General features: G+C 45.9%; 1 pseudogene; it reads right to left on the bottom strand.

Moving 5' to 3' along the window:
- Positions 1-9428: 9428 nt before the first annotated feature.
- Positions 9429-9579, bottom strand: LOC113834837 (annotated as a pseudogene).
- Between the last annotated feature and the right edge of the window lie 2494 nt (positions 9580-12073).

The following is a 12073-nucleotide window of genomic DNA, read 5'->3' on the forward strand; positions in this document are numbered from 1 at the left end:
ATTACAGGCTTAAGTCAACACATCTGGCTTCCTGGGATGTTTTTACTGAAGATGATGGACAGACAGACCTATGAAGTCTGGGCAGATGCAGGAGCTTCTGGGATCAGGTGACCAAGAAAAAGGAATCCAGGTATTCCTTATGGAGTCACAAAATCTAAGGCAGTGTCTGGGCCTGCCTGGGTCAGGAGTGAGACATGTGAGGGTTCTGTTGAACCTGAACCTGTGAAGCAGTGAGAGGCGTCCATCAAATGTGGGTGTGGACAACACACTAAAACACACACACACACACACACACACACACACACACACACACACACAGAGTGAGTAGAGAAAATGTGGTAAGACAGTAAAGGGTTATCTCTTCACACACCACTGTGAGGCCCCAGTTTCAGAGCTCTCAGTACCCACAGGAAGGGACAATGGAGAAACTACATCAGCCTTGGCCTGGAAGTGGCTGCACAGTGCATGGCAGAGATGAGTGAGGCCCTGAGGGAGGGCACCCAGCATCCCATTCACACTTCTGCCAGGAAGGTGATGAAAGAGAAGGTGATGAAGTCAGAATTACCCTAGGTCTCAGGAACTGTGCTGGACACACCCCAAGGGCAGGTCCTTCAGCAGAATGGCACATTTCGTTTATTTCATGTACCCTCCTCTTCTGCCAGGATCCCCATTGTGCAATGGAATTCACATGCAGAATAATACAAAACAGGGCCACAGCTCAGTGACTTAGCACAAAGCCTCTCAGTTGTCACCCAGTCCAGAAATAGATACCTTTGTGTTCCTGCCAGGCTTTACCCCTCAAATGGCTCCTCCCTCCCAGAGAAAGCCACCCTCATGACTTTGGGTAGTAGGACCTTGCCCATTGACCAGGCATCACCTAGACTCCTTAGATATCCACTTTGTGGGACTTCAGCTGTGTATAAAGAGTGACAGAGGACACCTGGCATCCTCCTCTGACCTCTGCAGACACAAAGGGGCAGGCATCTGCACCCCTCATATGCAACAATAATAATAATGATAATTTAAAATAAGTATTTTTTTTTAGACAGAATCTCACTATGTAGTCCTAGCAGGCTGGCCTTCAACTCAGAGATATGCCTGCCTCTGCCTCCTGAGTGCTGGGATTTAAAGGTGTCACCATGCCTAGCAATTAATACATTTTAAAAAATGAAACCCATGCCATTTCTAGTGTGACAGAAGCATCTTTTGCTACAATAAGATGATTCTTGGAGGCCTCCCAGATGGCCCATATGTTGATGACAAGGATGACCTGTCACAGTTTTGAACAGGTAATTTTCAGCCCCACTCCATCCTCTAGGAGAGCAGAGCTGGAAACTGTGACAATGTGGCAATGCCTTTATGAAGACCCCTGTATAAAGTGGGGTGTGCCTCAGTGGTAGAGCTTTCCTAACACTCAGGGTCCTGGATTCTAACCTTAGCACCTCCCTGAAAATTCCTAAAATGGGAGGCTCAGAGAATTTCCACGTTGGTGAATTTGTCCATATGCCAGAAGGTGACATGCCACCCTCCCAGAGTAAGAAGCTCCTGGACTTTATACTCGGCTTGATAAATTTCATGGGTGTTTTCATTTGGCAGCCTGTGTCAATCATCATGCCCTAAATATAAAATAAACACAGGCAGACGAGATGGCTCAGTGGCTAAATGTGCCAGCTGCCAAGTCTGATGACCTGAGTTCAATCCCTGGGATAAGATGGAAGGCAAGCTGGGTGTTGGGTGGCACACGCCTTTAATCCCAGCACTAGGGAGGCAGAGGCAGGCAGATCTCTGTGAGTTTGAGGCCAGCCTGGTCTCCAGAGCGAGTGCCAGGATAGGCTCCAAAGCTACACAGAGAAACCCTGTCTCAAAAAACCAAAAAAAAAAAAAAAAAGGAAGCAAGTTATACACAAACACACACAGAGACACTCACAAAGAGACACACAAACATACACATACAGACACACAGACATACACACAGAGAGACACACACAAACTGACACCACCCCACATACACACACTGTAACAAAGTAAAAATATTTTAAGAAAATAGAATGAACTAAGTGATGCCCTTAGTTTTGTGAGGCATCAGAGAAATATTAAACTTGAAGAGGAGGGCATGAGCGCCTCTTATTTGCAGTATTATGGGTAACCCTGAGACTCATTCATGTTTGGCTTCTGGAGTCTGGTAGCTCTTACCTTGTCTTCACTCTGTGATACATTAACCACAATGAGTGGTAAAAGTTTCCAAGCTCTTGTGTCCCAGAACAACAAATTTGACCGAGACTCATGATTAGACATAGAAATAGAATAGAGGCCATTTATTAAGAAAATGAAAGCAAGCTAGTGAGCTGGGGGAAAGGCAGACACTCCAAAGTGTTGGTCCAGGAGCCAGCAACATGGCTCAGCTGATAAAGATGCTTGCAGCCAAGCTTGAAGACCTGAGTTTGATTCCTAGGAGAGACCTGCCATAGCAAGTTTTCCTCTGACTTCCTCATACATGAGTAGTGTGTGTGTGTGGTGTGTGTGTGTGTGTGTGTGTGTGTGTGTGTGTGTGTGTGTGTGTGTGTGTGTGTGTGTACTCACACAGAAAACAAACAAGTGTCATTAAAGAAAACATCCTGGGCCAAGAGACTCCAGACCTTCCTATAGGTCACCTACAAAGCACACACATCTTCTGCATTTGCATATTGCAGGCTTTTCTCCCACATGCTTGTTGTATGAAGCCCAGCTAGGGACTGGCTTCATGCTTTTCCTATTAACTGGCTTCATGTTAATCTTGACGAAGCTCTTTCCAACTTCTACTCTCTTGCTGCACGTTGATGATTTGTAGGACACCCAATTGGTGTCTAGAGGGATGGAGCACTGGGTCGGTGCCAGACATGAAGCATTCTGTGTCGTATAGAGGAAAACAAGATACAGGAGTGAGGATATAGCTCAGCTGGCAGAACATTTGCCTGGCATGCACACGGCCCTGGGTTCGATCCTCCCAGCACCACTCAAATTGAGTTTAGTATGCATTTCTGTAATCACAGCACTTAGGAAGTGGAGTAGGAGGATCAGAAGTTCAAGATCATTCTCAACTACAAATGGAGTTCAAGGCCAGCCCAGACTACAAGGAGAATGTAGTTTAACCTATACACCATTTGGTGTAGGCACCTCTGTTCTTTGTCTCCTTTTAGTGGGCCTCCATTTCCCCAGCAGCATTAGAAACCACAGAGATTAGACTAGCAGGCCTGAGCTGTTTTCCTAATGAGGGCTTGGAAGGGTGAGCCTACATGCTTCCAGCTTCCACAGCAGGCCTCTCCAGGTCTGCAGGTCTGCAGTCAGCCTGAAATCCCACACAGAGCCACAGCTGTGTCACACAGGAGCCTGGTGCCCATCCTCCTAAGCCCTGCCTGACAGTGGCCTCTGTGTGCCCAGCCGTGGCCAACCCCACTGCCCTCCTGTTTTGTATACAAACATTGCCCATAGGGCTTTGGAAGCTGCTCCATCACTTTGTCTTTTCAACAACACACTTTTTTTCTTAAAGGTGACAGTGAGTGGCTAAGTTTGCCATACGAGTAGGGGCCTTGGAAAATTCTGGAAGTAGGAGACAATCACCCTCTCTTAGTTCATGTCTCCAGCAGCTAGCAACTGTAGTATCTGGCACTCCTGACTGCAGACTCAAGAGAACTACCGGTTGAAAAAGAGGATGAAGGAATTATGAATACATAGTCCCTAAAGATCAATCTGTTCACGGCTGGTCTTTTCTTTCATCTCTCCATCCCCTTTCTTTCAAGTCAAGGCCCTTCTGCTTCAAAGACCTCTCCTCCCCACTGCTTTTAATGAAGCATAACTGTAATTTATTAAGGTATTTTAACTTTTTTTTTTGAGTCAGGGTTTCACTGTATAGCTTTGGCTGACCTGAAATTTGATATAGATAGATAGATAGATAGATAGATAGATAGATAGATAGATAGATAGATAAAGGCTTTACTCTCAGAGATCCGCCGCTTCTGCCTCTTGAATGATAGGATTAAAAGTGTGCACTACCACACCACCTGGTTTAATATAAATTTTAAGTATGAAAGTTAACACAGAAAGAGAGACTCTCAGAAAGAGAGGAGAACACATACTGGAGCATTGGTATGGGCTCCCCAAGGAAGAGTTGACTTGCTTTTATTGTCATTGTTTGAACAGGGGCTCAGGTAACCCAGGTTGGCCTTGAACTCTCTGGGTAGTAGAGAATGAACATGAATGGCTGATCCTTCTTGCCTTTACTCCCCAAATTCTGGGATTACAGGCATATATCACCATGCCTAGTTCATGCAGTGCTGAGGATCAAACTCAAGGCTTCGAACATGCTAGGCAAGCATTCTACCAACTGGACCACGTGCCCAGCCTCAGCCTCAGCCTCCCTTTGTGAAGAAGTGCTGATTATGGTGCCTAAATAGAGGTGCCATGGACCTTGGTACCAGACTCGGAAGGCAGCTAGGCAGAACCAGTGTACTCAGCATTGGCATCTTTCTTGTTTTCATCCTTCCTGCTAAGCTTTCTTCCTTCCCTCCTTCACCCTCACATGTGTATATGTGTGTGTATACACACAAGTGTGCACTAGTGTGTGTGTACTTGTAAAGGCCAGAGGTCAATTCTAGGGTGCTACTTTATCATTATTTGCCCTTTTTTTTTTTTTTTTTTTTTTTGAGATAGGATATTTCTATGTAGCCCTTGCTGTCCTGGACCAGCCTGGCTCAAATTCAGAGATCTGCCTGCCTCTGGCTTCCTATTTCAAGTGCTGGGGTTAAATGCATATGCCACCCTAATTTATTGAAATGGTATCTCTCACTGAACTTGGAGCTCACTGATTGAGCTGCACTGGCTAGCACCCCCAGGAACATGCCTGTCTCCACTTCCTCAATGCTGGGATTACAAGAGTGAGACACTACCTCTAGTTTGTTTTAATGTTGTTCCAGTGGGTCAAACTATGGTTCTCATGTACAAATAACAAACACTTTATTGCTGAGCTATGTCACCAGCCCTAGGAAGAGAAGTTTTCTGTAGAGTTACCATAGTCATATTGAAAAACCCAGATCAAAAGTGCCAGAGTTAAGTAATTTATCTTCATGTGTTGGTCTGAAGCAGAAATTAACAGTCCTCATTAAAAATGTATAATTATAAAAAAGCAGTGGGCTTAAGATCTAAGCAGACTAGAGGACATATGTCCTGGTGTCTAAACCAGGCCTTGCCAAGCTGTCTCTGGAAGCTCCATGTCTCTCTGGGAGGGTAAAGAGCCATTGTGGCAGGGACACAGGGGTAGCAGGATAAAGTCACAGGCCTTCCCGGGCATCAGAGGGGGGCATCAGCAAGGTCACCAGTAGGTATAGGACCAGAGGTAATAGGAGAGAAGATTGCTGGGGCCAAACCTCACATCAGAGGTCTGTGGGATCCTTACAAGAGGTGACCCAGGCTGGGTGTCACTTTGTTTTTGAGACAGTATCTCATTTAACCAAGTCTGGCCTCAACCTTGGTATATGGCCAAGGATGACTCCTGATCCTCCTGCCTCCATGCCTCCCTGCCAAGATTACAGGTGTTCAATAGTGTTAGAAGTTTAAGGTCATCCTTATTACAGTTTAAGCAATACAGGTGGGAATGTACAATGGTTTCTACCTCTGGCTACAAAATCAAACAGAATACCACACAACCTAACACTTTCACTTTTGGATTTTCTGGATCTGTACCCAAAGGATTTAAATGTAGATGAGCCCATATGCAGAGCAGTGTCATTCGCCATATCCAAGGGTGGGAGTCACCTGTGTCCATTGAGAGTGAACAGAAACATACATGGTGCAGCTACACAATGGAGTATTACTTAGCTTTGAAGATGGAGGAAATCCAAATACATCTCCTACACAAGACTCATACTGGATTTCGCTTACATGAAGCTCCTCATTTACAGATTCAGACATAAAGTACGTGGTAGCTGCTAAGGGCTGGGGGAAGGGACCCAGCAGCTACTGTTTAATGGCTAGAGTTGCAGTTCTGCAAGAAGGAAAGAACACTATAGCTGGAGCATGGGGGCAGCATGGAGTGTACCCACTGCTACTGAGCTGTGTCTCCTCAACAGTGAATTCATTTGCTACAATTCAATAAACAAAGCAACTTGATGTCCCAGCCACAGGGGTTTAGTACAAATGGTTTTATTTGCATTCTGACCCAGCACAGAGCCCACATACAGATTTCTCATTTACAAGTGCAAAATATGCTTCATTTCAGGTACAAAAACAACATGGCATAAATGACAACTTGGGTTTCCATGGTCACCTCCCCATGACCTGGCACATACAATTGATCGATCTGCCACCCCCCAAAGTCCCCCACCACCTTTAGGAAATAACCACCCAATCTAGAGGAAGAGGGTATACCTCAGGAAAGAATCACTTTAAAGCATAGACATAGAAGACAGTGACTAACCAAGACTTTTACCCAGCAGGAGAAGACGGGTCAGTGCATAAAACAGTCCCCCTTTGCTCGTTTTAATGCTCTAGCCCCACAAAGCTCTCTCCAGTAGCACTGCCAGCCCAGGGACAAAGCCTCGGATTGGCTACATGGGAATGAGCTTGTTCACATACCTAACAGATGTGGCCTGGATGGAACCTGGACTGGATGCCAGACACTCATCTTGGCTCAGCCCATTGCAGGTTGCACATTCCAGATCAAACCCTAGAGCAATTGGTTTGGATCTTGAGCTACTGATATATATCTTGGGATGGGACTTACATCTAAATACAAAACCCATTCCTGTTTCTGCATATGCTGCACACATGACCTTCAGGTAATTTTGTTTTGTAGTACATCCATGTTTTGAATGTGACCTGTCCCCTGAGGCCTGTTATAGAATTGTGGATTTAGGAAACAGGATGTTCAATCTGCTGTAGTATAAGAACCAGGCCTGTCCTTACTTTTCAATGGCTTCCCCAGCTAGAAGGCTGGGGAAAACTCAATGAGGTTTGTCTAAGTGGGACACAGGGGAGACAGGTTTCTGAGTGCCTGCTGCCTGTGAGGGGTTGTAGAAGACCTGAGGGAGCAGACAACAGACCAGCCCTGGAAGATGAGCATCCTGGAGGGCACAACTCTCCCCTGCAAGAACGGACCTAGAAATCTGGGTCCAAGGAAGGCAGGAAGCTACTCAGGCACTCACGACCCTGTACAGAGAGGGACAGGACACATGGGAGGGGCATGCAGGTTCTGGGGGATAAGCTAACAAGGCTTTAGTCAAGGCACCAGCTGACATCAGCCTATGCCTTCCAGGACAGGTTCTAGTGAGCAGCTCAGGGCACTCCCTACCCACTCCCAGCTCAACAGCCTGTGAATACTGCACAAAAGGCCTTTCTTCTATCAAACCCTGGCCAAGGGACCATGACAAAGGCCGAGCAGGGATTCAGGTAGCAGGGGCATTTGAGGAAGAGACCTCTGTACTCCCATGGAGAGGCTGGGCAGAGTCCTTGGGAGCCAAGTGAGGACCAGAGCTTTCCAGAAGTGAGACACTCAGAAGGCAAGGAACATTCCAGACTCCTCTGAATATACCCTATACTTCTAAGTTTATACAAAATGCATGTGTTATTTAAGACAGTCCTGAACACTTGAGACTGCCTCTAAATAACCTGAAGGCGAGAAAAGGCAACAGAGACTGGGTATGCAGCTCAGTGGCAGGGTGTTTGCCTTGCATGCTTGAGGCTGTCTGGGTTCTGGGTTCAAACTCGGGAGCTAGGAGCTGGCTCGTCAGTAGAACACCTGCTTCAAATGTGTAAGACCTTGGGGGCTCTAGGTTTGTTCACTATCATGCAAACAATACAACATATTAAAAATATAAAAAAGGAGGGGTTAGGGAGTAAATATTTCAGTATTTAAGGGCTAAGAGGTAAAATTATGTTGACACAAGAGAAAACACAATTCCTTTTTTTTTCTTAAATAGCCCAGAGTGGCTTCAAATCCAGTCACAATGCTTTTTCTCCCTAACCCCAGCATCACCTGTAGGTAGGCATTACAGGTTTGCATCACCACACCCAATTCTCCACCATGTGTGGTTTACCGTGCTAGGCATAGAACCCAGGGCAAGTAGTTGATCGTAGTTAGCAAGGGCTCTGCCATTGAGCCACACCCCAGTCCTGCATGATTTAACATAACTAATTCAAAATATAGTAATTTAGCATAATTTTTGATGGCAGGGCTATTATTTCCTAAAGTAGATTTGAAGACAATGCTCTCTGTTATCCAACTGATGGCAAAACAGACAGACAATATAGGGTTCAGCTCCCATTCCCAAACATGAAGCAGGGTGGGGGTAGCTCTGGAAGGAAGGGTGAACACAGACCTTATCACTCTAGCCCTTAGGAAGAACAGCCTGATGGCCCATGCCAGGGTCTGTTGGGGCTTTACCAGGTGACAGAAATGCCTGGAAGGGACCTCAGCAGAATCTCCCATAAGGCTAGTGGGGTTTGGGGAGCTTATAAAGGGAGCTGGCCCTGGACAGGGAGCCAGAGTGCTTCTCAGAATCTCACTGGTTCTCAGGCCCAGTGGCCCTGTCTTCAAGGGGTGAAGGGAAGGGAAGGGGAGAAGAGATGGGTATGAACTTTCCATACTGGCAGAGTAGACTAGCTTGGGTGACAGCAGCAGCAGCAGCAGCAGCAGCATACCACTGAGAAGTCCGCACCTACACACGCTCATCTAGCTTCAGTCAGGCTTGCGTCTGGGTGAGTAGTTGCAGCACTGGAGGCACTGGTGCACTGCACAGGACAAGCAAAGGTCATCTGTCTACTGCCTGACTTTGATGAATGGGAAGTAATGACAAAGCCTGGCCATGGCTTAGATTCACCTCCTGACTATCAGTTCCAGGGTCTGAGGTCTGAAAGTCAATGCTGCTTGCATTTCATTCGGGGGAAGTGCTAGGGTTCAAACCCAGGGACAAGCACTCTACTGAGGGCATATACTTTGTATTAATCAGAGACAGTCACTTATGATGCAGCCTGGGAACCTTGACTTTTGCTCCTGTCCCTCCACGGTATCTAAGACAGTGCCCACATTCAATTCCCCATGCCCCTACCAACCTCAACTTTCCACTGACAACAGCTAAAGAGCTGTTCTATTTCTTCCACTGACACGTTAATGATTTTCAGAACTTCAGTCACTTGGGCCAGCCCCTGAAGCAACACTGGACTTAGGAACTGGTGACGCACTTGTGGGTTCCAGCTTTTTCCCTGGTCAAGATCTCTCTAGGTTAATAGCTCTGCTCAAGAGGCTCCAGGCAGACTGGGTAAGAGGTCACTAGGGCAATGTCGACCTTTTCCTAGACCCCCATGATGATTAACTTTGATTGCCAACTTGATGGGATTTAGAATCACCATGGAAACAAACCTCTGGGTATGTCTGTGAGGGGTTTTCTTTTCTATTCTTTTAATTTACTAATAAAAGCAAGAAAAATTATGCAGTCAAGTTTCCTGTGTTTGGGGGAAAATCAGAAACCAGGGCATCCAGAGAACAAAGAGGCAATCTCGCCTGGGAAAACCATCTTCTTGGTCATGGTCTCTCCCATTCCAGGTAAGTGTGTAAGGAGCTTTCCAGATTAGCTCACTGAGGTGGGAATACCCACCCTAAAGTTTCATGGACTAGGGTTTTGCCCTGAGTAAAAAAGAGATGGTGAGGTGAGCACTTGCATTCATCTGTCCCTGCTTCCTGACTGTGGATGCAATGTGACAGCTGCCTCACTCCTGCCGCCATGCCTTCCCTGCCATGATGGTCTACACACTCAAGACTGTGTAAGGAAAAAAAAAAAACCTTCATAGGTTTAAAGAGAATTCTGGCACTAGGGAAATGTCCAAAGATCTACAAGGTTGACCCCAACTAACAATCTAAGCAATAGTCGAGAGGCTACCTTAAAAGCCCTTCTCTGATAATGAGATTGATGACTACCTTATATGCCATCCTAGAGCCTTTATCCAGTAGCTGATGGAAGCAGAAGCAGACACCCACAGCTCAACACTGAGCTGATCTCTGGAACCCAGTTGCAGAGAGGGAAGAGTGATGAGCAAAGGTGTCAAGACCAGTCTAGAGAAACCCACAGAAACAGCTGACCTGAACAAGGGATTGCTCATGGACCCCATACTGATAGCTGGGAAACCAGCATAGGACTGTTCCAGAACCCCTAAATGAGGATATCAGTTTGGAGATCTGGTTAATCTATGGGGCCTCTGGTATTTATCCCTAGTACATGAATGGACTTTGGGAGCCCATTCCACATAGAGGGATACTCTCTCAGCCTAGACACATGGCCCTGCTCCAAATGATATGAAAGACTTTGAAGATTCCCCATGGAAGGCCTCACCCTCCCTAGGGATCAGAAAGGGGATGGGCTAAGGGGTTGGTGGGGGGCAAGGGAGGAGGAGAGGGTGAGGGAACGGAGATTGACATTTAAAATAAGCTTGTTTTTAATTTAAATAGAAAAGTGTGTGGGGGGGAACCCTTCCTCTTTTTGTGTTTTTTTTTGTTGTTGTTGTTTTTGGTTTTTTTTTGGTTTGGTTGGTTTTTTTGTTTTGCTTTTTTGTTTGTTTTTTGTTTTGCCTTTTTTTTTTTTTTTGGTCATTTTGTCACAATAATGAGAAAAATAACTAAGACTTGGAACTTCTCATGCCATCTGCCCTTTCTACAGCATGTCATCTTTTACTCTCTATTTAGAACCATTTTGGAACTGAGAAAGTTATCAACACCCCCATTTCATAAGAGTTAAATTTTAGTCTCTCTTCACATGACCAATGTAGAGCTATCACCTGAGTACAGTGGCTACAGATAATCTCGAGGGGCTAAAAGTCAGAGGCCCAAAATCTAGCACTGTTTCTTCTAGTATCTGCCCCTGAGCAAATTATTCCAAGTGACCCAGTTGCCTCTCAATCCAAACATGGAAATAATGGAAATGATTGGGTGTGACCTTCTTCTAGAACTAGGGAGTAGCAGGTCATGTACCAGGAAAGACGGCAGAACAGAGGAGTGTCACGCAGTCCTGCTGACTGGAAGACAGAGATGACAGGGGCAGAGTAGGGAGGTGACTGTAAGAGCAGTAGACCCAAATGCAGACTGAGAAGGGGGAAGGAACAAGGTGGCTACACTATCCCAGAGAGATCCAGGAATCAGAAGCCTCCAGCAAAAATGACTAGCAATGGGAAGGACTACGCCATTCAGTAATTAGGGGGTAAAAAAAAAAGCAGATACTCACATGCAAAAGGATGGAACTGGACCCCCTGCTACATGCCATACATGTAAAACCAACTTAAACTGAAGCAGAGACCACTGTAACAATTAAAACTTCAAACTTCAAACTTCAAAAATTCTTTTGAGAATATAGGAAACGGGGGGGGGGGGAGGGGTGGTAAGAGAAGCAGGAAGGGACCAAGACCAAGACTACCTACCGAAATCCAAGAATGTCTTGGAACTGAGGTTTAGGATCACCAAGAACTAAGCACCAGAAGTTCTGGCTTCAGACCTAGAGGAACCAGGACTGGTGCTGGCAGAGACGCCTATGTAGTGTTTTCTGCTCTTGTCCCATACTGGGTGTCTCAAATATTTCTGCAGAGTATCAGATGAGAGTCTATCTCTAAGACCATTGGGCGGAATGGGTGATGGACACGGAGGGGAGCAGAGTAGGGGCAGGGATGGGGGTTAAAATGAATAAAAATCTCTCAGCTACAGAACCCAAAGACATCACTTCCCTCCACATTCACAGCGTTTCTCAGCAGTCCCCAAAGGCTGTTTGTTCTGTGGAGATACAGACATTGATTTTCCTGAATTTGGTTTCTTAGCATCCACATCAAAAGCACAAGCAACAGCAGAAGTAGGTTAACTCAGTCATCACCCAAATTAAAGTAACAATAATGGATTGTTTTTGAGACAGGTTTTCACTACATAGGCTGGACTGACCTTCAACTTGGGAGCCTCAGCCTTCTGAGGATTAGGGATGCTGGTGCATACCACCAAGCACAACCAAGTTACAAACCTCAAATGACATCATTAAGAGGGTGAAGATAACCTGCAGAATGGAGTAAAACATCA

This window comes from Cricetulus griseus, chromosome 5 (genome assembly GCF_003668045.3).
Source record: "Cricetulus griseus strain 17A/GY chromosome 5, alternate assembly CriGri-PICRH-1.0, whole genome shotgun sequence".
In the NCBI taxonomy this organism is placed as follows: domain Eukaryota; kingdom Metazoa; phylum Chordata; class Mammalia; order Rodentia; family Cricetidae; genus Cricetulus; species Cricetulus griseus.